General features: G+C 37.3%; 1 non-coding gene across 1 annotated transcript; it reads right to left on the bottom strand.

The window, feature by feature from the left end:
* Window positions 1-24541: 24541 nt before the first annotated feature.
* Window positions 24542-24648, bottom strand: LOC148804438 (small nucleolar RNA R71). The gene has a single exon (XR_016081741.1). It is a non-coding gene; the product is annotated as a small nucleolar RNA R71 (small nucleolar RNA).
* Window positions 24649-24877: the final 229 nt, after the last annotated feature.

The raw sequence follows: 24877 nt of genomic DNA on the forward strand, positions 1-24877 counted from the left end.
CGTTGCCTCCCGGCAACGGCGCAAAAATTTTGACGGGTTTGTCGAAGCCCTCAAAATGAATACTAGTCCCACAATAAAATATTTGCAGTAAAAGTGGTTCTAGGTCGAATCCCACAGGGAGCAAATCAATAATCTCTTAGTCGAATGGGTAATGTAATTGAGTGAGAGAATTTAAATACTGAAATTAAAAGAAAAGAAAATAAATAGCAACTTAAACAAGAGAAAATCAGTCTTACCGAATTCTGGTTCAAGGGTTCGGGTTGAATTGATTGGCCATCGATCCTTGGTACATTTCAGCATTCTTGCAATTCAAGCATTTAACCTTAGATTTATTAGGATAGCCATAATAAACCTTGTGTTTTCCTAATTCAGTTGACCAAACCTAGCATTCGATCAACACTTATCACCACTCAACTGGGTACGATAGCGTCCATATTAAACAGTGATAGCATTAAGATTTGTGAAAACAGTTAAACCAAAATAACAATAATTGAGATAACTGCAATTACTGAATCTTGTTCCATCGATTCCTTTAGATTGAATCATGTTAAAACATTGGTCAAAGGCTATCACGAACAATTGACCCAAAAAGAAATCAACCTAATTGCTACTTGCACCATTATTCGTGACAATTACGGATCACCGAAATCATGGATAGCAGTAGGAAGATCAACATTAATTCAATTTGTCAAACTAATTAACATCAACATCCAATAAAAATATGAATAAGAATCAATGAATACTTGAATTAGAAAGCAAGAAAATAAAGTAATTACAGAACCTCACAATGACACAATCGAACCTCCCCCCTTGAACCAGAAAAAAGAAGCTTAGCTACTCATGATCTGCGAAATCTCCATGCTTTTCTTCTCCATAGCCGAACTGCCTTTTTGAGCTTCTTGGTCTTCTTGATGATCTCTTGGATCTGAGAGTAAGTGATGCTAGAGCTGGTTCGCCCCCCTCTTTATATAGCCAAAGGAGAGGGCTATTTTCCAACTCCTTCTAGGAGATCATCTTATTTTTAGGGAGTCTTGATCTTCTTTGAACTAATCCTATCCTATCTCTTATCTAATCCCCAACCTTCTTATCCTTATAGGATTACATTCAAAGTTTAGATCTAATAAGACTCTCTCCCTCTTGGAAGATTACATTCGAATTAGGACTCTAGACTCTTGTATCCGAGTTGGGCTTCTCTGCTACTTGGGCTGCTTCCAGGTTCTTCTGCGAGTTGGGCTTTAGCTGTTAAATGGGCCTGGCTGCGAACTTGCTCTGACTTTGGGCCCGGTTTCGTACTCGATGCGGACCGAATCAATAAACACCAAAAACATAAAAGTTGTGAGCCTTTCTTTCTTCTTTCTAATGCTTCTTGAATTGCCCAATTCGGAGTCTGGAATTGTGAGTTAGGCCCAGATCACTGACTGTCGCCAAAACTGTGCAAAATCATTCGAATTGGCCTGTTTCCTTCCAATTGCTTTCTTTATTGCCCTGAATCGAAATACAAGAGTAATGAGTCCATTTAAGTGCTAAATAAATGTAAAAGTGTGAATATTAGGGGATAAAAATAGGGTTCTTTTTTGTCTCATCACGCAGACACCACGTGGACATTAGGCCCTGCAGACATAAAAAACACACTAAGTTGATTTCACCTCGATATACGAACTACCGCGCCCTTTAGGACCGTTAGATCCAAATGATTCCAACCGTCTATAACCTAACTTACCCATCTATAAATAGGATCCTTGGGGACCCATTTCACTCATCTCTAATGCTAAAGAAGTTGGTGCTTTTGAGATCGCAGAGCTCGGTGCGGTTGAGGTAGTCGATGTAGTTGGCAAGGCCGGTCTTTTCGCTTTCGATGAGTCGTTCTCCCTCGTCTTGTTTTTTTTCTCGTTCTTTTAGATTATGTCTAGTATTGAGTCTGGGGGAGAAAGGGATTAGGTCAAACAGGTCAAGGAGGGGTCCTCAGTCTAGGAATGGTGAGGTTCCCATAAAGGGGCATCATCCTCTCGTCAACCGCCTAAGACTAAATTTGAGTTTGGTCCCACTAAGTTGAAAGTCGAAGACACCTTTGAGTTCATAGCTCAGTACAGGATCCTAGACCAGTTTGGTTATTCCCTTCCTTTGGGGCAGTACCCCTGGGAACATTATGAGGATGAAGTCACCGTCTTCGACGAGGCTCTAAAGGCAGGTCTCCAATTCCCTCTTCATCTATTCATCCCCTAGGTGCTGAACTATTACAATATCACCGTCTTTGCCGGCATATGCCAGTTGAAAAGGAATTCCACCGAGAATTAGAGTTATTACTTATCCTACCAAACTAGAAGAAGTACTTTTTCTTGGATCTCAACAGTGGATGGCCATTCTCTATGGAATGGAGAGAAGGCACCAGGGATGCCAAGGAGGAGACCATGAGTGAGTGAATGCAAACAAGGGTGCAAGTCTTAGTGAACAAGAGGTCACAATTGAGTGAGTTCTTGGCTAAGGAGAAGCTGATCCAGGCCAGGCTGAGTCCCCCAGGTAGGTCATCATCCCATACTTAGGCATTTTACCTCTCTTTCTTTTACTCAACGGTTCAACTCACCTCAATTTTCTTGTATAGGAGACAAATCGGGTGTACCTACTTCGGGGCTTTTCTAGGAAATGAAGAGAAAGAAGAGGAAGGTAGCTCCCCAGGTGTCCCCTCAGGTCGCCACTCCTGAGCCTTCTAGATGGAGTGCCACCGAACTCGTGCTGATAGTTGACCTGGTAGAGAAGATCGACCAAAAGGAGCTGCATTAGGATCCAATGTCATTTGGGCTCTCGAGGAGAACCAGCCCACCTCCAAGGCCGAGGCGACCGCCACATCGGGTGTTGAGGGTTGGATCGAGGAAAGGCATTCCATCGTGGACTTTTAGACAGCTTTGGAGAAGAGCTAGCAGGCCATCTTTCTTGAAGAGGTCACAAAGCTTCGTGAGTCATGCCCTGGTTAGCTCGTCGGGAGAGCCATGCACTGTCTTATGGTAAGGGTCCAATCGTCTCCTTTACACTTAAGCATGCTCATCATTCCTTACTGACTACATTTTTTCTTCTTTCTCAGGCGAACACCCCGACACATGCCTTGTTGGGGCAGGCCGAGGCAAGCATGGCAAAGGCTGACACCTTAAAGGAAGAGGTGATTAAGTATAGGACTCATCTTGAACGAGCTGCCAAACTCGTTGCCAACCTAAAGGCCAAATCGATACAAGAATGGGGCAAGAGCAACGACTTGGCAATGAGGGTCAAAAATCTATTTGATGATTTGGAGCACAAACGCCATGAGCTGGAGGAAAAAGGAAGTCGAGCTCGTTGAGTGACAATCAAAGTTCATTGAAGACATTCGTGTTGTCGAGGCCCACGCAGTCGAAGAGTACCAATCTTCCTTGGGATTTTTAAAGCATAGGGAGGAGTTCGGAACTGGCACCTTTCGTCAAGTGTTTAAGCTATGCCGATTGTCCATACCCTCGTTATGTCTGGACTTTGACCTAGGAAAGTTGAAGTGCTCAGCATGCACTAATGAGATGATGACCCAGGTCAATTAGGAGCCAGATTCTGAGGAGGACAAGGTCAAGGGCGGTGCAGAAGATGGTCTTGGTGCTAGTGTAGAGGAAGCAAACTCTGGGGGCAATGAGGAGCCCCAAAACATTTGATCTTATTGCCTATTTTCTTGGACCCCCCATACATACATCATGTAACCCAGCCTCCGAGCATGGCTCTCAAAGTTTTTTTTTTTTTTTTTTTTTTTTGCGATGCTAATGTAAAACCACATTTTTTTTTAACATTAATGAAATTTACTTTTCTCCCATGTGCCATGACCCCTTTATGTTTTTTTTTTCTTTTTCCCATCTTGGAAAAATTGGCTAAGTAAAAACATTAGCGAGGTACCGGGGTATACATAGGCTGAGGTGCTAAAAGTGAATTGGCTTGCTATAAATGTCTAAGTTGAAACATTGCCGAGGCGTTGACTTGTGCAGGTTGGTAAACCAGGTCACCTTGAGGTGCCTTGGTGCTAATAGCGTGGGTTGGCTCGACCAGATTGCCGAAGCGGCTGGTCTGGTTCGTGAGTTAGTAGCTTGTTGGCTGAAGTGCCAATTTATACTTGGTACTTTTCTCTAGACTTGAACATATGCAGGTCAGAACTATGAAAAACTCTTATATGTAATACTTGCACAAGCTATTGATATTCCACAAACGAAGGACCTGCCTCCCTTCGAGAGTTTCAAGCTTATACATTCCAAGCCTGATAACTTTTCTTATCCTATAAGGCCCCTTCTAATTAGGACCCAACTTTTCCGAACCAGGCTTAGGCATCATAACCTTCCTGAGCACTAGGTCTCTGGCTCGGAATTGGTGTCTCTTAACTCAGGTGTTATAGTACCAAGCTACTCTCTGATGATATGTCGCGGTCCGAATGTACACTGTCATGAAGTCCCTCCACTAAGTCCAAGTTTGTTTGCAGCTCGTCGTCATTTTCCTCCTCTTCGTACGCTTAAGAACGCAAGGTCGATACCTCGATCTTAGTGGGGATGACGGCGTCGGTACCAAATGTCAAGTGGACGGGGTCTTGCCTGTTGTTGTCCTAATCATCATTTGGTATGCCCATAGGACATTGGGAAGCTCATCCATCCACAAACCCTTAGCTCGGGAGAGTTGAACTTTTGAGTCCTCATAGGATAGCGCAGTTGGTAACTTCGGTTTGCTAGTTTGCTTGATGATGAGCCACCACGATGAAGTTATGTCGGATCCCCATTTTGGCACACCAATTCTGGAACTTGATGTCTTCAAACTACTTCCCATTATCAGAGATCAACACACGAGAGAGGCCAAAGTGATAGACTATATTTCTCCAGAAAAATCCCTATACATTCTGAGTTGTGATAGATATTAGCAGTTTGGCCTCAACCCACTTAGTGAAGTAGTCCACTGCGATGACCAACATCCCTGTCTACCCAGTTAAGGCTATCAAGTGGTCAGTTTTGGGTTGGAACCAAGTAGAATTGGTCCAGGAACCGATAAGAGAACTCATGGACCCGGAATCGACCCATACCCTATAGGGTTATAATTTTGGACCCAGAACCAAACCGATCGGTTCTTGGGACAATCGGGTTCAACCCGATGGACTCGATTATGATATGCATGCTAATAATACCCATACTAAAAATGCAACAAAAACCCTGTAAAAACCTAAAATGCAACGAAAACCCTACTAAAACATAATAAAAAAAAACCTACTAAAAAGGCAATAGATAAAACTTGTTAAAAAGAAGTTATAATAAAGCAATTAAAACATGTTAAAAATGCAATAAAACTAGCTAAAAGATAATCATAATAAAACCAGTAAACCTGTTATAATAATAACATATTATAATCATAATAATAACAAATATGTTATAATAATAACAAACATCTTATAATCATAATAATAACAAATCTGTTATAATAATAACAAACTTGTTATTAAGTAAAACCTATTAATAACAATAAAAATCAGCTAAAAGCTAATAATAACCATAAAAACTAATAAAACACAATAATAATCTTGCTAAAAGAGTTCTCAAACCATTAACGATCAAATCTAGATATGAGTTCAAAGTTCTCAACATCTTCCAAGCTAAAGTCAATTTTTAAATGTCTTAAACCATTTAAAAAGTTTCAAAACTATTCATAAAATCCCAATAAATTTACAAATTACAACTCATTCAACCATAAATCCAATAACAAGTCTAAGTCCAGTTTTGAATTCTCCAATTCTTCATTAGTACAAGAACCATCACAAGTGACAAGCAATTTTCAAATGCAATATCCTAAGTCAATCTTCTCGTTCATCCAATCCTACAAAAAAAATCAAGGATATATTCACTTACTTAAATTCAAAGAAAAATAAATGATTTAATTTATTGAGCTATTGTCAAATTCTTACCATTTTCTAATGGCCAACCAAACTCTACTAGATCTTGTTTTCAATGGTGAAAGCATTTTTTTGGTACATACATTGTAAAAAATAACATCTTAATTAAAAAATAAAGTAAGAAATAACATTCTTTTACTTATTCATATCTAAATCTGGCAACCAATCTTGTCCACATATTAGAGCTTCAACAATATCTACAAGAAGGCAACTATCTCTTGAATCAATTACTCTACCACTTGTAGAGAATGTTGACTTTGATGCAACTATGGAAATTGGAATTGTTAATATATCGTGTGCCATCTTAGAAAATATTAGAAACTTTGGATTATTCACTTTCCACCAATTTAAGATATATATTGAAATATTAATTTCTAGGAAAAAGTGAATCATCCAAATATTGATCCAAATTTGATTTTTTTGCATTGTTTGTCATCATCAAGACATTCATTTTCACACCAACTATAAAAAAATCTGAATATTTGATCTTTTTTCCCACTTCCATTTCCATCACTAGATGAATTAATATAGGAACTATTCTCTCTAACATTTGAAGGACTATTACAACCCACAAGTGAGTTTAGGTTATCAACTTCATATTTAGAAAAAAAGATCAACCAATGCACGCTAAACCTTATCAATGTAATAAGAACCACTATCACCATAAATTTGAGAGTAAAAAAGCTTTACCAATCTCGTTTGGAACCGGGGGTCAGGAATCATGACAATATTTAATATAAAGTTGCACTTATGTTGGTATTTATCAAATTTTGCCTTCATTTCATTTGCCATCATCCTTTTTTCAACATGATCACTCTTGACCCACTCAAGGAACCTCAATTGAATTTCATAGATAGCTACAAAATAAAGGTTTGTTGTTGGATATTTAGAACCTGGGAATTTATTAGTGGCATCATAAAAAATATTCAAGCACTTTTTAAAATCTGTTGCCATTTTCTACTCCTCATCAAATGGATTTATTTTAAAATCATGATCAAATTTCTACAAATGAAAAAAAAAGCCTTCCTGAGTGCCAAAGAAGACTCCAACATAAGATATATGTAGTTCCACCTATTTCCCACATCAAGGGATACACTTTTAAAACCTTGCAATTTTACTTGATTAATTATACTTTGAAACTTTTGATCCCTTGAAGGAGATGAGTTCACATACTTGACAAAATCTCTAATTTTTTGGAGCACATGTCCAATAACTTTTAGACCATCTTGAACAATGAAATTTAAAATATGACTTGAATATTGGACATAAAAAAATCCCCAGACAATAGAAGCAAATGCTAATTAGTAAGATGACTCTTAATCTGCCTAATCATTGCATCGTTTGTAGATGCATTGTCATCTTACCCATTAATACCCTACTTAGAGTTTCTGCATCATGAGGAATTGGAACTTGAACAAAAGAAATAATCTTCTTATGCAATATCCATGCATCATCAATGAAATGAGTAGTAATACAACAATAACCAATGTTTTGGTCCTCTGTTGTCCACATATCGATAGTGAGACCAATTCTAGAAGAAAGGGCATCAAAAATATTATAAAGCTTTTCTTTCTCCTTTTGGTACACTACCATAATGTTGGCCCTAATTGTATAATGAGAAACCAATCTAAACAGTGGTTGAAGATTGTTGCAAAACCTATGAAAATATACATGCTCAACCATATTAAAAGGGTACTTATACTTCATGATCATTTCTGCAAGATCTGTATGACTTCTTTCTTGACCAAATTTAAAACCTTGCAATCTTGTTTTTTCATAATAATTCAAATGTTTTCTCAAGTGATTAGTACCATTGCTACCAGAACCATTAAGTTTTGTTGTTGTTGTTTTTTTTTTTTTTTTACAATTATTACAAGTAGCAACTACTCCACCAGATGCATTCTTGGTAATTGAAAAGTCATTCCACACAACTGATGATCTCTTCCTATTACATGTACTTATGGTTTCATTGTCATTTGATTGAGTGACTTGTACTAATGGAGAGCCTTCAATAGAAGGTTCATTTGATCCAAATTCCACCATCCTACTACAACTTGCAATTAAATAAATAGACCTATATATACCAAGCAATGAAACCAAATATTATATTTCTAATTATCTAATATTAATTATTGTAAAAAATAAAACAAATAAAAAAGAACAAGAACTAGCACATAGTTCCTTCTCTCATAGCTAACTTGAGTACAATAAGTAGCAAACCAGATATTATATTTCTAACTAACCATTTTTTTTGTTTTGTTTTATCATTATTTTGTTTTTTATTTTATTTTATTTCTCTCTCTCTCTCATAGATAGTGGATAGCCTTGCAATTTTTAAAGGAACTAGTTAATTGGTTGAAAAGGGCTTTAGGGTAATCTATCAAGCCCTCTTAATTATGTTTTTTGGGGTTAATTAGACTATTGAGAATGAGAAGGATGGAAGTGTTGGAAAGGTTTAGAATCCATCTTAAGGATGACCAAACCATGCTAGATGGTTGGGCGAAATTTTAAAAAATTTTATAATCCTTTTAGGAACCAATTTCCTAGTTTTGAAAAACTGAATTTTTCTAGATCGATCTTGCATTGTATCAGACCAGATTTGAAATCAAAATGAAAGGAGATTATACCTGATACGGAGACCATAAATCACATCTTCTAAGGTGGAAGTTCACACCCAATAACAGTCCCAAAATCGGCTTCCAATTGAAGATGGTGCAGTGTACGGGAGAAATCGATTCAATAACACTTGTTTCAACAATTTTGGTATTCAACTTGCTTGGATTGAGTGGGATGTGTGAGACTGATATTCTTCAATGTTTTTCTTGTAAAAACCCAAAAGAAAACTAATCAAAATTAGTTCTTTAAAGCGTAGGTCGAATTAGGGTTTCTTGGGAGACAAGATAGAAGAAGAGAGCAAAAGAAGGGAGAGTGCAAGTCTGGTCTTGTTTTCTCTTTAATAAGCATTATCCTCTTAAAAGGATAAGAGTGCTCCATACCCAGTTGTTGTCATGTGACCACTTAACTAATCATATTAGTAATGGGCCTTCGGCCCATTTATCTTAAAGGCTCACATCTCCAAGTGTTTGCATGGCCACTTTGGGCCTGATATTGTATAGCATGGAACCCCACAAAGTTCTCACATAAGTCCATAAGGGTTCGGCCCTACCCCTGATAGAGATTAAGCTGATTTCACTGCTTAGGGCAGTGAATCCCTAAGCCAATCAGTATGGGCTTAGTCTAGGCCCAACATTTACATCTAAATGATCCTTAGATTCAGCCACCCTATGAAGACCCAAGGATAATGGACTTATGTTAGATAAAGCCCATCAAGTAATTAGCCCTGTAATGGTCTCTTACACTTAACCTCTCGGCCCCTAATGATCATAACACTACCCGACAAGAAAGGACCTCTCCCCTGGCAGCAAGGTGCAGGGTCACACTCTCTATTTAGATAGATCCCAGGATTAAAACCTTTTTCAAACCATTTTCATAAAATAATATAAATATATTTTGCAAAAACTAGATTTCAAACACAGATAAAATCCACTACCGATAGCTTAGGCTTCGATTAGAGAGAGTATAAACCTTGATATTCACTTTGTTCAACAAAGGGGCCAATTCTATCACTATGATCACCCACTCAAGAGATTTCCCAAACTGCCCCAACATGCCCAGGTATTTGACCCTTGGTGGATCTCAATGGTTGGCAAATCAAACACAACTCAGTCCAACACCTAGTGCAGTACCATAATCAAGTCTGGGTTATGTGTAACTTTTCAGTTTTGCCCATCTATCTCCAAGGTCCAAGGCATAACTGGAAATTGGTCCAGGTTTAGTGCTTTTTGCAAACACCCACTGGCTGTGCTTGGGGTCTAACCTTAACAGCTGAGACAAGCCACTCCAATTGTTTGGTAGCACACCAATGTCAACCTTGTCAGGATAAACTCCCCAAGTCTATCCATTGGCTGGGAACATTCTAAACTAACACGAGTCTCATAAGTGTCCAATTTAAAGGGTAATACATAGAAAACACACCAATATGACCATGAAGCAACAACATACTTTATTCTTTTACAAACAAATATTTATGTACATCAATCTGATTGGATCTAAGGGCATACATTGTCTAATAGGAAGGTCCAATATGTCACAAGTCTTGTTGAAACCACATTTTCTTTCATTCTTTCTTGTAGATAGTAGGGCAAAATATGTACACAAAATTATTTAAGTTTTGCTTTAATTATTGGTTTGGTGAATATTGAATAATGTAGGGTAAGTCATGTAGGGTCAATGGCAATGGATGAACACATTCTGATGATTTTTTGGAAAGAGATGGGACCATATTGGGGCACAAAAATCCAATCCAACGATGGGAATATGATTTGTCTTATATCTCTTATATTAACTTTATAGAATAGTTGAGTTTGAAGTTATGATGAAGCAGCTGTCAAGGACCAATTGTTATGATGAAGCAGCCAATGAAGGAGAATGGATTAATTAATTTTTGAAGCTTCAGCTTAACAAAAAATTGTTCAAATGTCATGCTTCGCTTCGATAAGGTAGTAGCATCTTTGAGAAACTTTGGTGGTTAAAGGCCCATTTGGGAGGGCTAAGCCACTGAAATGAAGATTTAGGTAAGTTGATTCAGTTGCTTTGGAGCACTCACAATAAGTTGTTCAATGGGGGTGAAACGGATAAACCAAAGAAAGGAGTTTCTCCTAAACATATTTATGGGTTTACAACTTCCACTCTAACAAAACAAGATAATCTTAAATCCTACCTATCTTTCTATCAAACATTGAGCATTCATTGATCATTGGGTAAAAAATCTTAAATCCTACCTATCAGTTGGAGTTAACTATTAACACCTTGATGGATGGATGGACGAACGGTTTCCAAACAGACAAATGGTGGATGGACAGACAAATGGCGGATGGACAAACAAACTGTTGTAGTGTTGTGCAATGTGCCTCCAACCTCCACTCTCTAGATGGACTTGACTAGTGTCACTAGAAAACTTTCTTTCAAATGAGAAGAGAAAGACTTCAGACTTTAGTCTTAAGAAATGAAAAAGGTTAAGGGCAGCATTTCGATAAGGTTTTGAAAGAAACCCCACCAAAAGGGTCGGGTCCAAATTGATTCAGGACAAGGTGGACTTGGTGTGTCCGAAAGCGTGTCATTAAACACTTCGGAACACTAGTTTAAACATTTATAATTTTTTTCGATTCTCAAAAAATTATAAATGTAGTAAAATGATGAGAATGGGTCATATCCACAGGGAAGCAAGTGAAAAATTAATATATACTTAGGTCCGGACAAGAGAATGCAATCGGAAATGGCAAAAAATACGAAAATAAAATCTATTATTGCTGAAATTAAATGTTTCAAATTTAAACAAGACAATAAATAAAAATCAGAATATAATATAAGTATGGGAATCAACAAAGGAAATAAAAGAAATAAATAAAAAAATGATCCAAAATCCGGATCTGGTGGTGGTAGCTGCAGATCGGCCAGATAGCTTGCAGAAACCCCTCCTGACAAGAATCGGGCGTCTGTCCTTTCTACAACCTTCGAACCCCTCGAGACACCTTAGCCTTGAACCGAATGAATTCAGATCTGCAAAACAGAGAAACGAACAAGAATTAAATCTAAAAGGTTGTAGAAATAAAAATAACCGAAGAGAAAATAAAAAAAAAAGAAAAGAATGGTTGATCAGATCCAGTGGTGGTAGTTGCAGAATGGTTGAACAGCTTGCAAGAACCCCTCCTGACAAGATCTGAGCATCCTCCCATTCTATAACCCTTGAACTCCTCAAGAAACCTTAGCCTTGTTAGTTGGGTGAATTGACCAACCCCTTCTACAGGGCCCCTGGAACCCTTTTTATAGAGAAGGGTGGTCACAACTGGAAATAGGGAGAAAGATGGGGGGCATCAACTGGGATTTAGCAAAGTTAGGGATGCCCTAGGGTTTCTAATGGATGGCTTAGATGGTTTTGGGGTGATCCTATGGCTGAAAATAATAGGAGAGGGTGCCCAATATTATGTAGGGCGGAGATTTGGGCGCCCAGAAATGGAGGGTGTAGATTAGAACATCTAGGGTTGAAGGGTTAAGATTAAAAGAATAGATGGTGCCCTAGATTGAATGGTTGGGATATAAGATGGAGGGAGTGGCTGATATTTGGAGGTGAGGGGCTGAATGGTGAGGATTAGCATAATAGGTGGCGCCCTAGGGTTTAAAATCTATAAAGGAGAGCCCTAAAATGAGTGGTTTAGATTAAAAGAGGTGAAGGGTGGAGATTAAACACCTAAGGGCGGCTAGGGTTTGCTAAGAGTGAAAATATTAGGTTAAAAAGGCTCCCTAGGGATTGCTAAGGAGAGGGGAGCATGGTAATGCAATAGGATGGACGCCAACTGGGTTTAGCAGATAGGAGGCACTCTTGTCCTTAGTTCTTTACAAAAACACCCCTTCTCTCAACTAGTCTTCACACTAGCTTCCCAAAAGCTGCACTTCAGCTTAGAAAACTTCCCAGTTTTTTACATAATTTGCAAAGAGTCCCTCAAAGGTCACATAATTGATTTTAACTAGGAAAAGTGTACACTTTGACTATTCTAAGGCTGAAAATACCCCTGAATTGATGCTCTTAAGGCATCAAAATGCAGGGTTATCACACCCCCATCTTAAACATTGTTAGTCCCTTAGCAATGTGATGTGTGTGCAAATTACACATAAATTATGATGTTTATGCATGGTTTTGATGTTGATTTGTGTAAATTCTTACCTCAATTTAGCTTGATTTCAGGAAATTATCAAGGGAGACCAACTTAGGGGAAAGATAACATAAAACCATGGAAAAGAGGCCAAGTGGAGGCAATTCAGCCCAGCTGGGAGAAAAGCCTAGCCGAGAAGCCTAAGGAGGGCTATTCAGCTCATGAAGCCTAGGCAGCATTCCATGGGGGAACCCAAGGAGAGAGCCTAGCCGAAGCTCTCCAAGGGAGCCCATTCGGCCCAACAAGAGGGAGGCCCATGTACAGCTCAAGAGCAGCCCAAAGTGCAGTCCAAGGAGCCTAAAGGCGGCAAACTTTATAGAAGAGAGAGAGAGGGGCTGAAGAGAAAGCTATAAAAGGAGAAGAGAAAGAGGGAAAAAGGGGTTCAAACTCCTTTGGATCGAAATCCTTTTGGGGAGAATTGAGAGAGAGGCGCGCAAGAGAGAAGAAAGGGGGATATTCAAGAAGCTTCAAGAGAAGAAGAGGTGCTGAATTCGAATTTGGAGAAGAAGCCATTGGAGAAGATCAATCTATGTTATCTTCTTCCTTGAATTCTACGCAAGTGGTAAATGATCTCAGCTAGGGTTTCATGATATTTTCTCACTTGATTCTTCTTTCTTGCTGTAATTGAATCATGTTTCATGTAATTTCAGATATGTAATTAATTCTCTAGGGTTATTCGAATGGATTACATTCAATCTTGATGTTTCTTGATTAGAATTTTTAATTGTTAGAATAGCTAGCTAAATTGAATTTGTATGCTGGACTGTCCGAATTGCTTGATGAAGAATTTAGACAATCTAATTTCTTTTTGGCCGAACAGTTCTTAATTCTTGGAGTTTCTAGATTGCTTGAGAAAGAGTTTAGAAATTCGGATATGCTAATCAAGAACCAAATTGAATACAAGGTTAGAAATAACTTGTACAATTCGATTTGGTCTTCATTCAATTCTGCAATGATGCCCTAGAACTCTTGATCTTAATGCATGCATGAGGATTAGATTCTTGATAGAGATATAAGAATCATCACTCATGCATAAATTGAGCATGCGCTCAAGAGATGCTGTCCATAACATTGGGGTTTCACCAAACCAAGGTTGAATCCCAATCCAATCGAATGACCTAGAGAACTAATTGCTGAACCAAATCTGTTCACATATAGCTTGTCTTCTCAACTGCATGAAAGGTGTTTGATCCAATTCGCTAGAGATAGTTTGTTAGTTAGGAATTCAGTTTTGATTATGTTAACATTTCGGTTAATTAGATAATAGATGGCTGATATATTACTAGTAGTTGTTGTATAAGTCCTCGTGGGAACGATACTCTATTCATCACTTTATTACTTGAGCGGCTAGTGCACTTGTTAGTGTAGCAATTACGCATCACAATGCAGCCTTAAAATTACACTGACTATATAGATCTTTCCCTTTACATGGTCATCCCTAATAGAATTAATCAAGCATCCTGATTCTAGCATTCTCAAACTTTGCATAGATCGGTATTGGGCTTTAGGGGTAAAACTGTCTTATTTTGAATATTAACAAAACGTGGCTTAAAAATCTTATTTACCCTTCCATTTGCAATTTGTCTTGATAAAATGAGATTGATTTTAAAATCAAACAGGTATTCTTCTTATTATTTCTGACAACGGATTTCTACCCCTGAACTTATTTTTGTTGTTACCTTTCACTATTTTATGCGAATCTCGACACTTGACTTAGGTGAAGAGACCCGGTTACTAAGTGTTAAGTAAGTGTATTTGGCATTCCCTTTTCCTTTTGACGCGAATCTCAACACTTGACTTAGGAGGTGAAGAGACCCGGTTATTAAGTCTAGGGTGTCCATTGACCTTTTATTCTCTCTCTCTCTTTTCTTTTTTGTTTTTGCAATACTGTTCAGGGTAGTCCACTGTCTCTTAACAATTTGAAGAATTTTGTCCAATTTCTCAAACTTTCTCTTCCTATATTGACAGGGGCAAACTTGGGAGTATTTTCTAATTTCTAAACGGTTTCGACAATATTCAAACAAGATCAATTTTTGACTCCTATCACTTGCTACCAATTTCTACAGAATTCAAGGTTCTTTTATCTGTTTCCTTAACTTTTTCTATTTGGGAATTTTAATGGAAAATTTTAAAAATTTCAGTGAAATTTTAATTCTCCATATTTAAAGGCTTAGCTTCACAATTTTTTTTTCAATTTTTCTCTCTCTTTCCTCCCCCCCCCCAACTTAAATGTCATTGTCCCTAATGGTATGACTAGAATGATGCAAGGAAGATTTGGGCCAAAGGGAACAATGGATAGGGTTTTCTTGAGGGGTTCAAGGTTTGCAACCTGGTCCCTAATCAAGAAAAGAAACAACAATTCTAACACTAGAGACAAAAATCAACTGAAAACTACGTTGGGTTTCCTCCCAACCAACGCTATGTTTAATGTCTTCAGCTGGACACATTCAAGCACTTTTTCCATTTACACTCTCTAACTCACTTTTATCTTCCGACAAACAGGGCTCAAACTGGGCTAACCAAGGGGTAAACAGGTCATTTAAAAGATCATCCACTAATTCCACCTTGCACTTATTTTCCCCTAGGTTTGGATACTTAGGGCCACTACAAACATTTAGCTAGACTTTCTGCTTCCCTAATGAAGTGTTCATTTCTCCCGATTTACGATTGGTGTTTGTATTGACCATTACTAGAAATGCACATGTTAAGATTATCAGGATATGGTTCAGCTCCTCGATTGGGGTCATATCTAGGATAAAATCCAATGGGAAGTGATAACCCTCCATCCTGACCATGACATTCTCAATAACAATTCAATGAGTGTTGACTGACCAATCAAAGGTGATTCCAGTGATGCCACAGCTTATGAGAGGAGCACTAAGGTCTTTCACATTCCGGGGGAGTTGATTTAGGAGTACTGCACTAACATCTGCCGAGAGCATCATTTTTTGTGGGGCCGATTGTGTCTCCATCATTTGAGTACATAGCTCTTTCAAAAACTTGGCATAGGCTGGGACATGTTGGATCGCATTGAGGAGAGGGATGTTAATATGGACTTCCCTAATCTCTTCATTGAGAGTTTCTTTGTTCTTTAGCACCGGCCCGACTGTGAGTGCAATTGGAAAGGGAACTATAGGTTAGTTCACTATAGGCACTTCTTCTAAAGTTTCCTTTCCTTCTTCTCCCCCCAACTTTGGGTCTTCATGCTCCTTTTCTTCTTCACTAACTCCCGGGTCCTCTAAAATCTGCACACTCCTTAAGGTTATAATAGCCTTATTATTTTCAAATTGAAGGTTCTTAAGAGGTGGTTGAATATGCTGTAGAGGAAAACCCGATGGCTGATTTCTAGGGTTTGCAACCGGTTGACTCGATAGTTGCCCTACTCCTCTTCTTGCCTTGGCTTCGGCTAGCTGTCCTATTTGGCTTTCTAATCTATCAAGGGACTGATGCTGATTTAGGATTAGCTGCTGACGTTGCATGAATTGGTCATCTACTATACGTGCTTGAGGTGGTTGTGGGTAAGTCTGATAAGGTTGGGCCGGTTGATTCCTAGGATGCATCTGCTGGAATTGGTTTTGCCCTTGTGGCCTCTGAAATTGTTGGGCCATAAAGTTAGATGAATGATGATATTGTTGGGACTGTGTGTAGGTTTGACATGATTGAGCCGGTTAAGTCCCATGGTACTGATTGTATTCCGAGTGAGTTTGGGCTCCAGACCATTGAGAGTGCATATTTGGCAGGGGTTTTCTTGGAATTGGGCCCTATAATTGAAGTTGGGTTGATTTTTCCACCCAAGGTTAAATGGACTAGAGAATAGGTTAGCATTGGGTTGGAAAAATCTATGGGCCGCATGTACTTGGTTGAGATGATGGGTCGGGCTTGCATAGATGGAACATAATGGATAGAATGACAAGGTTGGGTATGGGCCACTTTGTTGACAACGTGCAAGGACTTCGTCAAGACTTTGGGCCATACCATTAATCTTGTCTAGTTGTTGAGACACATGGTTCCAATCTATTTGTGGCTCAGGTTGGAAGTAATTTCTCAGTCCACAAACTCCAATCTATTCTTCTTTTTTTTGAAATTTGAAATTTAAAATTTTAATTTAATTGCAAATTTAAAACTTGAAATGCAAAAATTAAAGAGAGAGAAAATAAAAAAAATTAAAAAATTAAGTAACCACAAAAAAAATTAATTTTTGCATTCCAACATTAATTAATAAAAAATAATTAAGTAACCACAAAACCCACTTTGACGTAGCCTTTTAACTTCTTTCCTTAGATACCAACCGCCGGTTATGGAAAATAATTTCAAGCTTTCATAAAATTCAACACACCTTTGAACCAAATGTGAGGCTTCCCTAAAGGATCTTGCTATCCAAGTTTTAAATTAGGGTGAGGGTGAACCGCACGTGAAGGGCGGTGATTTTTGGGCCAAGGAAGGGTGATGAACTCCCCACCTTATCTTATTTAGGTTGGATGCCCTTAAATGGATTAACGGAAAAACAAAGTAAACAAAGCAAATGCAACTAACTACAATGCATGAACAATTATCTCTAAAATGCAATTCAGCAATATAACATAAAAGAATAAAATAAACTAAGCAAGAAAAGCAATTAAAATAATAAAAAGAATGAAAACCTAACACATTCACAACTAGCTATGATTATCAATTAAATAAACCTATATGATGCATGCTCTAAAATACGAAACCCTAAATGTTGAAATGCAAAAATTAAATTATTTTTTATTAATTTTTTTAATTTTTTATTTCTTTTTGAAATTTGAAATTTGAAATTCAAATTTAAATTCAGATTTGAACTTAAATTTAAATTTGAAATTTAAATTCAAAATTTGAAAATTTGGACAATTTCCTTTTTAGAAATTAATTATTAAATTAAACAACTAAAAGGAAAGAAATTAAATACAGCAACAAATAATAATTGAAAATAGAAAATAAAACACCAATTAATTGTGATAAACAGAATTAACAACTACCAAAAAAAAATTCTAACAAACGAATTGCTAATCTAAAAATTAAACTGAAAATAATATGATCAAAAAGAAAATTATGCAAGAAATAGATAAAATAAAATAAAAAAATACAAATTAAAAAAAACTGAAAATAAAATAAATAAAAGAAAAAGATATGCTGAATTGTTTTTATTTATATTTTTTTTGTTTTTAATAAAAGAAAAATACAAATCTAAAAATTAATACAGAAATAAAATTAACAAAAAAAATAAGCTGCAAATATAAATAAAATAAAATAAACGAATTTTTTATTTTCTTTTTTGTTTTTTATTTTTTTATCTGAAATAAAAGAAAAAAAATGAATCTAAATTTAAACCAAAAATAAAATAAAATAAAATAAACAAAAGAAAATTATGCTGCAAAAATAAATAAAATAAAATAAACGATTTTTTTTGTTTTTGTTTTTTTTAAATCTGAAATAAAAGAAAAACACAAACTTAATAAAGAAAAAAATGAACAAGAAATTAAAATAAAGAAGAATAGATCTAGAAACAAATTGGAAGCAAAATAATTCTAAAAAAAATGGGATCTAGAAAAAAAATTAATTCAAAATTCAAAATTAACTATTCTATAAAAAAAGAGTTTGATAATAAAAAATAGAAAATTAAAAATAAAATGGAACGACTACACCTGAAACACAATCCAATTTCCCTTCTCTTCTCTTCCATCCCGTAGTCCCGCAATGCTCTGGTACCCCACCTTTCGCTATTCCGTCCTATAGAATCAAAGAGAAACAAGAACTGAATGAGATAACGGATCAAGTAATAAAACAAAAAAAAATAATGAAACTGATCCGGAAAAAGTAAATAAAAAATTTTCTCTGTGCTTCCTCGATAACGGCGCCAAAAACTTGGTGTGTCTGGAAGCATGTCGTTATACACTTCGGAACACCAGTTTAAACATTTATAAATTTTTTTGGTTCTCAAACAATTATAAATGCAGTAAAATGATGAGAACGAGTCGTATCTACAGGGAAGCAAGTGAAAAATTAATATATACTTAGGTCCGAACAAGAGAATGCAATCGGGAATGGCAGAAAATATGAAAATAAAATCTATTATTGCTGAAATTAAATGTTTTAAATTTAAACAAAACAATAAATAAAAATTAGAATATAATAAAGTATGGGAATCAACAAAGGAAATAAAAGAAATAAATATAAAAAAAATGATCCAAAATCCATATTCGATGGCAGTAGCTGCAGATCGGCCAAACAACTTGTAGAAACCCCTCCTAACAAGAATCGGGCGTCCATCCTTTCTACAACCCTCGAACCCCTTGAGACACCTTAGACTTGAACCGAACGAATTCAGATCTACAAAACAGAGAAACAAATAAGAATTAAATCTAAAAGGTTACAGAAATAAAAATAACAAAAGAGAAAATAAAGAAAAGAAAAGAATGGTTTATCAGACACGTTGGTTCATTATGTAGCCGAGGAATTTGCCCGACATGACACCGAAGACACACTTGTTCGGGTTGAGCTTCATGTTATATTTTCTAAGTACAGAGAAAACATTGGTTAGGTCAGCAATTAAAGTCTTAGAGTATTTACTCTTTACAACCATATCGTCTACATAAACCTCTACTTTATTTCCAAATAATTGAGAAAAACTTTTGTGTACAAGTCACTGGTAGGTCGCCCCAATGTTATTTAGCCTAAAGGGCATGACCTTATAAAAATATAACCCTGGTAGGTCTTCTCCTAGTGTTAGCAACCAATTTTTGCTCAGTCCCTTCACCCTACCTTTTTATACCCCCTCTTAAACCCCGAAAACTTAGAAACACAACCAGATTGACTTGACACTCTCTAAAACCCAAAATACCCCCCCCCCCTTTTTTTTGCAATCCATAGGACAAACAAGAACCTTGATCAGACATCACCTCCATACTTGAGAAACTACAACTTAGTTACACATCAATTTTCATGACTAAATTCCACCGTTCATCATGCCAACTTCCTTTCTAACGGCCCCGATCCATGCGATATTCAAATTACAACTCCTCCAAAATCAAATCCAACATATTCATCCCCCCAAAATCATTAGTAAACAATCAACTAGTGAATCCCACCACAAATCTACGACAACCAACCGCAAAAACATCAAGATCCCATTCGGATGGTCCTGAATGATTACCAAGATCGACCATATAATTCTCATATCAAAACCATCCACTTGTCTCCTCACCCTAATCTTTGCCAACCTACCAATAGGGCTGTTCACGGGTTGGCTTGGGTTGGTTTATTAATGTTTTTTTAACCAACCCGACCTGGTCAGGTTACCTATAGATTGAACCGAAACCAACCCTCTATTAAGTAAAACCGACCTAGTCAGTTTGAGTCGGTTTGGGTTTTAACCAACTCCAAGCTTGGACAATGCACATGAAGTCAAAGTGCTAATATAATATATAATATTTCAATATATATTTTCTGGAAATATATATTTAAAACCAAAACATATATATATATATATATATATATATATATATATATATATATATATATATCAAAATATATGTTTTCTAATTTCTGAAAATATATATTTCAGAAATATATATCTGATATATTTTAGAATATATATTTATTATCTAAAACTAAAATAGCTAAATTTAATAGATATTTTTTCAAAATATATATTTTTTCACATAACTCAGTTCGGTTCGGTTTTGTATATCTTTGTAACCCGAAACCGACTGATAATGAAGAAAAACCGGCCAACTTGGGTTGGGTCAGGCCAGGTTGGTCGGTTTGAATTTATTTGTGAACAGCCCTACCTACCAAATTGTAGCTCAAAACTCCCGCGTTTAACCCTACGTCAAGTCTAGATCCTATTCCAACAAATCTCATTAATTAGAGCCTAGAATCCATCATCCCAACTTCACATGGCCAATCAAACCTTATCACTTTGTTCAAACCCTCAAAAAAACCTAGCACATCAAATTTTACGACCAAACACCTCCGTTTGACCATTAAAAAAGTGAGATTCCATTTCAAGCCTTCTTGTTAGTTGATAAATAATTAGCTAAAACCTAGACCCAAACCAAATTAGTCAATCTACACCTCTGGTCAAAGATCCATCACTTCCATTAGATTCAGGACGGTCAAAAATGCCAACCCACCAAATTTTATCCCAAAATTCCCTCATTTGACCTAACACCAAGCCTTGATCCTGTTTTGGCGAATCTTATTGATTAAAAGCTCACATTCCATAAATCTCCATCATCCAAACCTTATTTGACCAATCAGACCTGACCACCATCTTTAGAGACCCAAAGAACCTAGCACAACAAATTTCATGACCAAACACTTCCATTTGACCATTGAAAAAGTAAGATTCCATTTCTGACCCTTTTATTGATTAGAAAACCAGAAGACTGTGATCTGAACTGAACCAGTAAATCTACACCTTTGATAAAAAATTCATCACTTCCATCAGATTCAGGATGTTCAAAAATGCCTACCCACCAAATTTCATCCCAAAATTCCCCCGTTTGACCCTTTATCAAATAAAGATTTTGTTTCAGTAAATTTCGTTAATCTGAACTTGTCAGCCATAGATCTCAATCATCCCAACCCCATTTTTCCGATCAAACCTCACCACTGTGTTCAGAGACCCAAAAAACCCCAGGCCGCCAAATTTTACATCCTAATTCACCCATTTGACCGTTAAACTAGAAAGATGTCATTTCGATGCGCTAGATTAAATGGTCACGTCATCTGGCCAACTTAAAGCCTTAAAAGGGAGATGGCTGATTTCAGACCCATTCTTGACCCATTAAAAAGCTCAAAATGCCAAACAGACCCCCACTTAAAGCTAAGAAAAAACAAAACCACATTTAAAAGTTCATCAAGTTTACATTTTCTGCCACTGACAACCCCAAATATGAGACTACAACGTCTGGCACGCCCTCAGTGTCCATTGGCCGCACAAAACCCATGAAAACCACCCCTAATCGAAGAATGATTTTCACTAAACAGGAAAATTTTATTGGGCATCATTTTCTTTGAAGAACCTTTGCCTATTTGTATGTAAAACCTCTGTTAATTTCCAGACACTGTAGCTGAACGAATTCAGACCTGACCCCACTCCCTTTCTCTATAAATATTGATCTAATCCGAGCTTAAAGGGTGGGGGGACTGAAGAGAGGGAGGAAAGGAAACCTAAGAGAGGCCCCAGAAAAGAGAATAAGAGAGGAAGAGGGCAGTTTTCCAACTTCTATAATCCACCCGTTCTACTTGAAATTCCAAAGTCCCTGAACCAAAGCTGAAGCCTCATCTCCTATCTTCCAAACTTAACACCAAAAAGCTCAACTCAATTCTATGCCTTACTCAAGTTTCGTTTAAAGTCATTTTAGCTGTTGGAAATCTTTCGACAAGGTACATACAAAAAGGTGAGTCTCTTTTTTTAGTTTTTCTAGGTTGTTTAAGGTTCTGAAATGTTGGAAAAACTTGGCTTGCAATTCCTTCTTGACTGAGAGTAGAGGCAAAGAGGCGAGGGTCTTAGGGAAATCAGTACCTAAGACCCGATAACATCACCTTAAAATCAGTCCTAGGAGAAGTTGAAAGCATGTTCCTTCGGATTTAAGAAATTCTCGCAACCATTTCTGTTTTTTCCCCGAAAGAAGCTAAGTCTGAATAACTTCCGTATTGGGATACTACAACAACTTAGAGAGAGCGGTGCCTAATACCTTCCCTCTTCCAATCCTTAGAACCCGAAATCTCTTGGTTGTGTGCCTTTCCCATGGAAAATGAGGGCCCATTTCCTCTAAAAAATGGGTGGTGACTCCAAATCTTTTGAGCCGGCCATGAGCTTCCCGGAGCTCACACCTGGTCGACAGGATTGATGTGTGTGTAGGCTACACATCATTTCTATTGTTTTATACAAGGTTTTGATGATAATTTTCATGATTTCTTACACTAATTGAGAATGATTTCAGGAGATAGTATAAAGACATGCTGAGAGGGAAAATAGGGAAACAATTCGGCCCATCTAGAAGAAATGCCCACCTGAGAAACACCAAGGAGAGCACTTTTGGCCCATAAAGAAGCAAAGCCCAATGCTACACTCTATGGGGGACACCAAGGAGAGAGCCCAGCTGAAACTCTCCAAGGGAAACCTTTCGGCCCACCAAAGTGGGCGGTTCAAGTGCAGCCGAAGTTGCAGCCCAAGTGGAAGCTCCTGAAGGCGACTATCTTTTAGAAGAGAGAGGACTGAAGAGAAGAGTATAAAAGGAGAAGAAAAAGGGGAGAAAAGGGTTTGAACCCCCATAAGGAGAATTGGAGAAGAGAGGTGCGAGAGAAGAAAGAAGAGAAGAACTAGAGGAAGAAGAAGGTTGCTGAATGCGAATTGGAGGAGAAACACATCAAGGAGATCGAAAATTGAAGCAAGAACTCTAGGTTGTCTTCTTCTTTGGTTTTGCGCAATTGGTAATCGAATTCAGCTAGGGTTTCATGGAATTTTGTCAATTAATCTTTCTTTCTTGCTAGTATTCGAACCATGTATGATGATGATTCAAATCTATAATTAATTCTCTTAGGTTATTCGATTGATTGGATTCGTTCTTGGTGTTTCTTGATTAGGGTTTTAATTGCTAGAATAATCTTGGCCGAATTGTTATTAGTTCTTGGATTGCTTGAATTGCTTGAATTGCTTGAGAAAGAATTTAGGTAATCAGATCTGCTAATCAAGAAACCGAATCTAATGCATCTTAGAGATAATTTGTATGGTTCGGTTGGTGATCATTCAGATCTGAATTGATGCCCTTCGACTTTCTTGTTCTTAATGCGTCCATGGGGATTAAATTCTTGATAGAGATATAAGAATTGTCACCCATATATAGGGTGAGCTGTGCTCGAGAGAGGCTACTCATGCCATTAGGGTTTCACCAAACCATGGCTGAATTCCAATTCAATTGAATAACTTAGTGGTTTAATTGCTGAACCGAATCTGCTAGTGTTCACATACAACTCTTCTTCTCATTGTATGAAGGTGGTTTGATCCGAACTGATTAGGATAGCTTGCTAGTTAGGAATTAGGATTTTGATTTGTTTAATAATTCAGTTTATCAGATAACAAATGGCTGATTCATTACTAGTAGTTGTTGGATAAATCCTTGTGGGAACGATACTCTACTCATCATTGTATTACTTGATCGGTTAGTGCACTTGCTAGTGTAAGCAATACGCATCAAGTTTTTGGCGCCGTTGCCGGGGATTTATCACAAGAATATTAGGAACCATTTGTCATTGTTAATCTAATTTTAATTTTGTACATTATGTTTATGATATGTGTGTATTAGTATTTCTATGACTATGACTTGTACAGTTTATGACACGCAAAAGTGAAAAGGAGAGCATCACCTACGATCCCGATATTGAAAGAACTCTTCGTCGCCGCGTTAGAGCTTCTAAGCAAGGGAGAGCTGAAAGTGCAAAGATGGCCGAACAAAGGACCATGATGGATTATGCCAAACCAACCCTTATCGGGAACACCTCGAGCATTGTTAGACCAGCAATAGCTGCCAACAATTTTGAAATCAAACCAGCTATCGTTCAGATGATAATGAACACAATTCAGTTCTGCGGCTTGGCTCATGAAGATCCGAACACTCACATCGCCAACTTCTTGGAAATATGTGACACATTCATTCACAACGGGGTTAGTGATGATGCAGTGAGGCTCAGATTGTTTCAATTTTCATTGAAAGACAAGGCTAAGACGTGGCTGAACTCTTTCCTAGCTAGATCGATCTCTACTTGGGAAGAAATGGCCAGTTGTTTCCTATCCAAGTATTTCCTTCCGTCTAAGATAGCAAAGATGAGGAATGATATCACCACCTTCTTTCAATAGGACGGAGAGTCATTTTATGAGTCATGGGAGCGTTACGAAGAACTACTAAGGAAGGTCCCTCATCATGGACTTCCCGTATGGCTGCAAGTTCAAACATTTTATAATGGGTTGACCGAAGCTAATAAGACTATTATGGATGCTGCAGCTGGGGGTTCCATTAATAACAAAACCCCTGAAGTGGCCCATGCACTCATAGAGGAGATGGCTTCTAACAACTACCAATGGCATTCTGAGAGAGCCCAAGTTAAGAGACAGTCTGGACTTCACAATGTGGACACCTATACAACCCTATCTACGCAA

Source organism: Nelumbo nucifera, chromosome 1, assembly GCF_055504915.1.
Source record: "Nelumbo nucifera cultivar China Antique chromosome 1, China Antique-T2T, whole genome shotgun sequence".
Classification (NCBI taxonomy): Eukaryota; Viridiplantae; Streptophyta; class Magnoliopsida; order Proteales; family Nelumbonaceae; genus Nelumbo; species Nelumbo nucifera.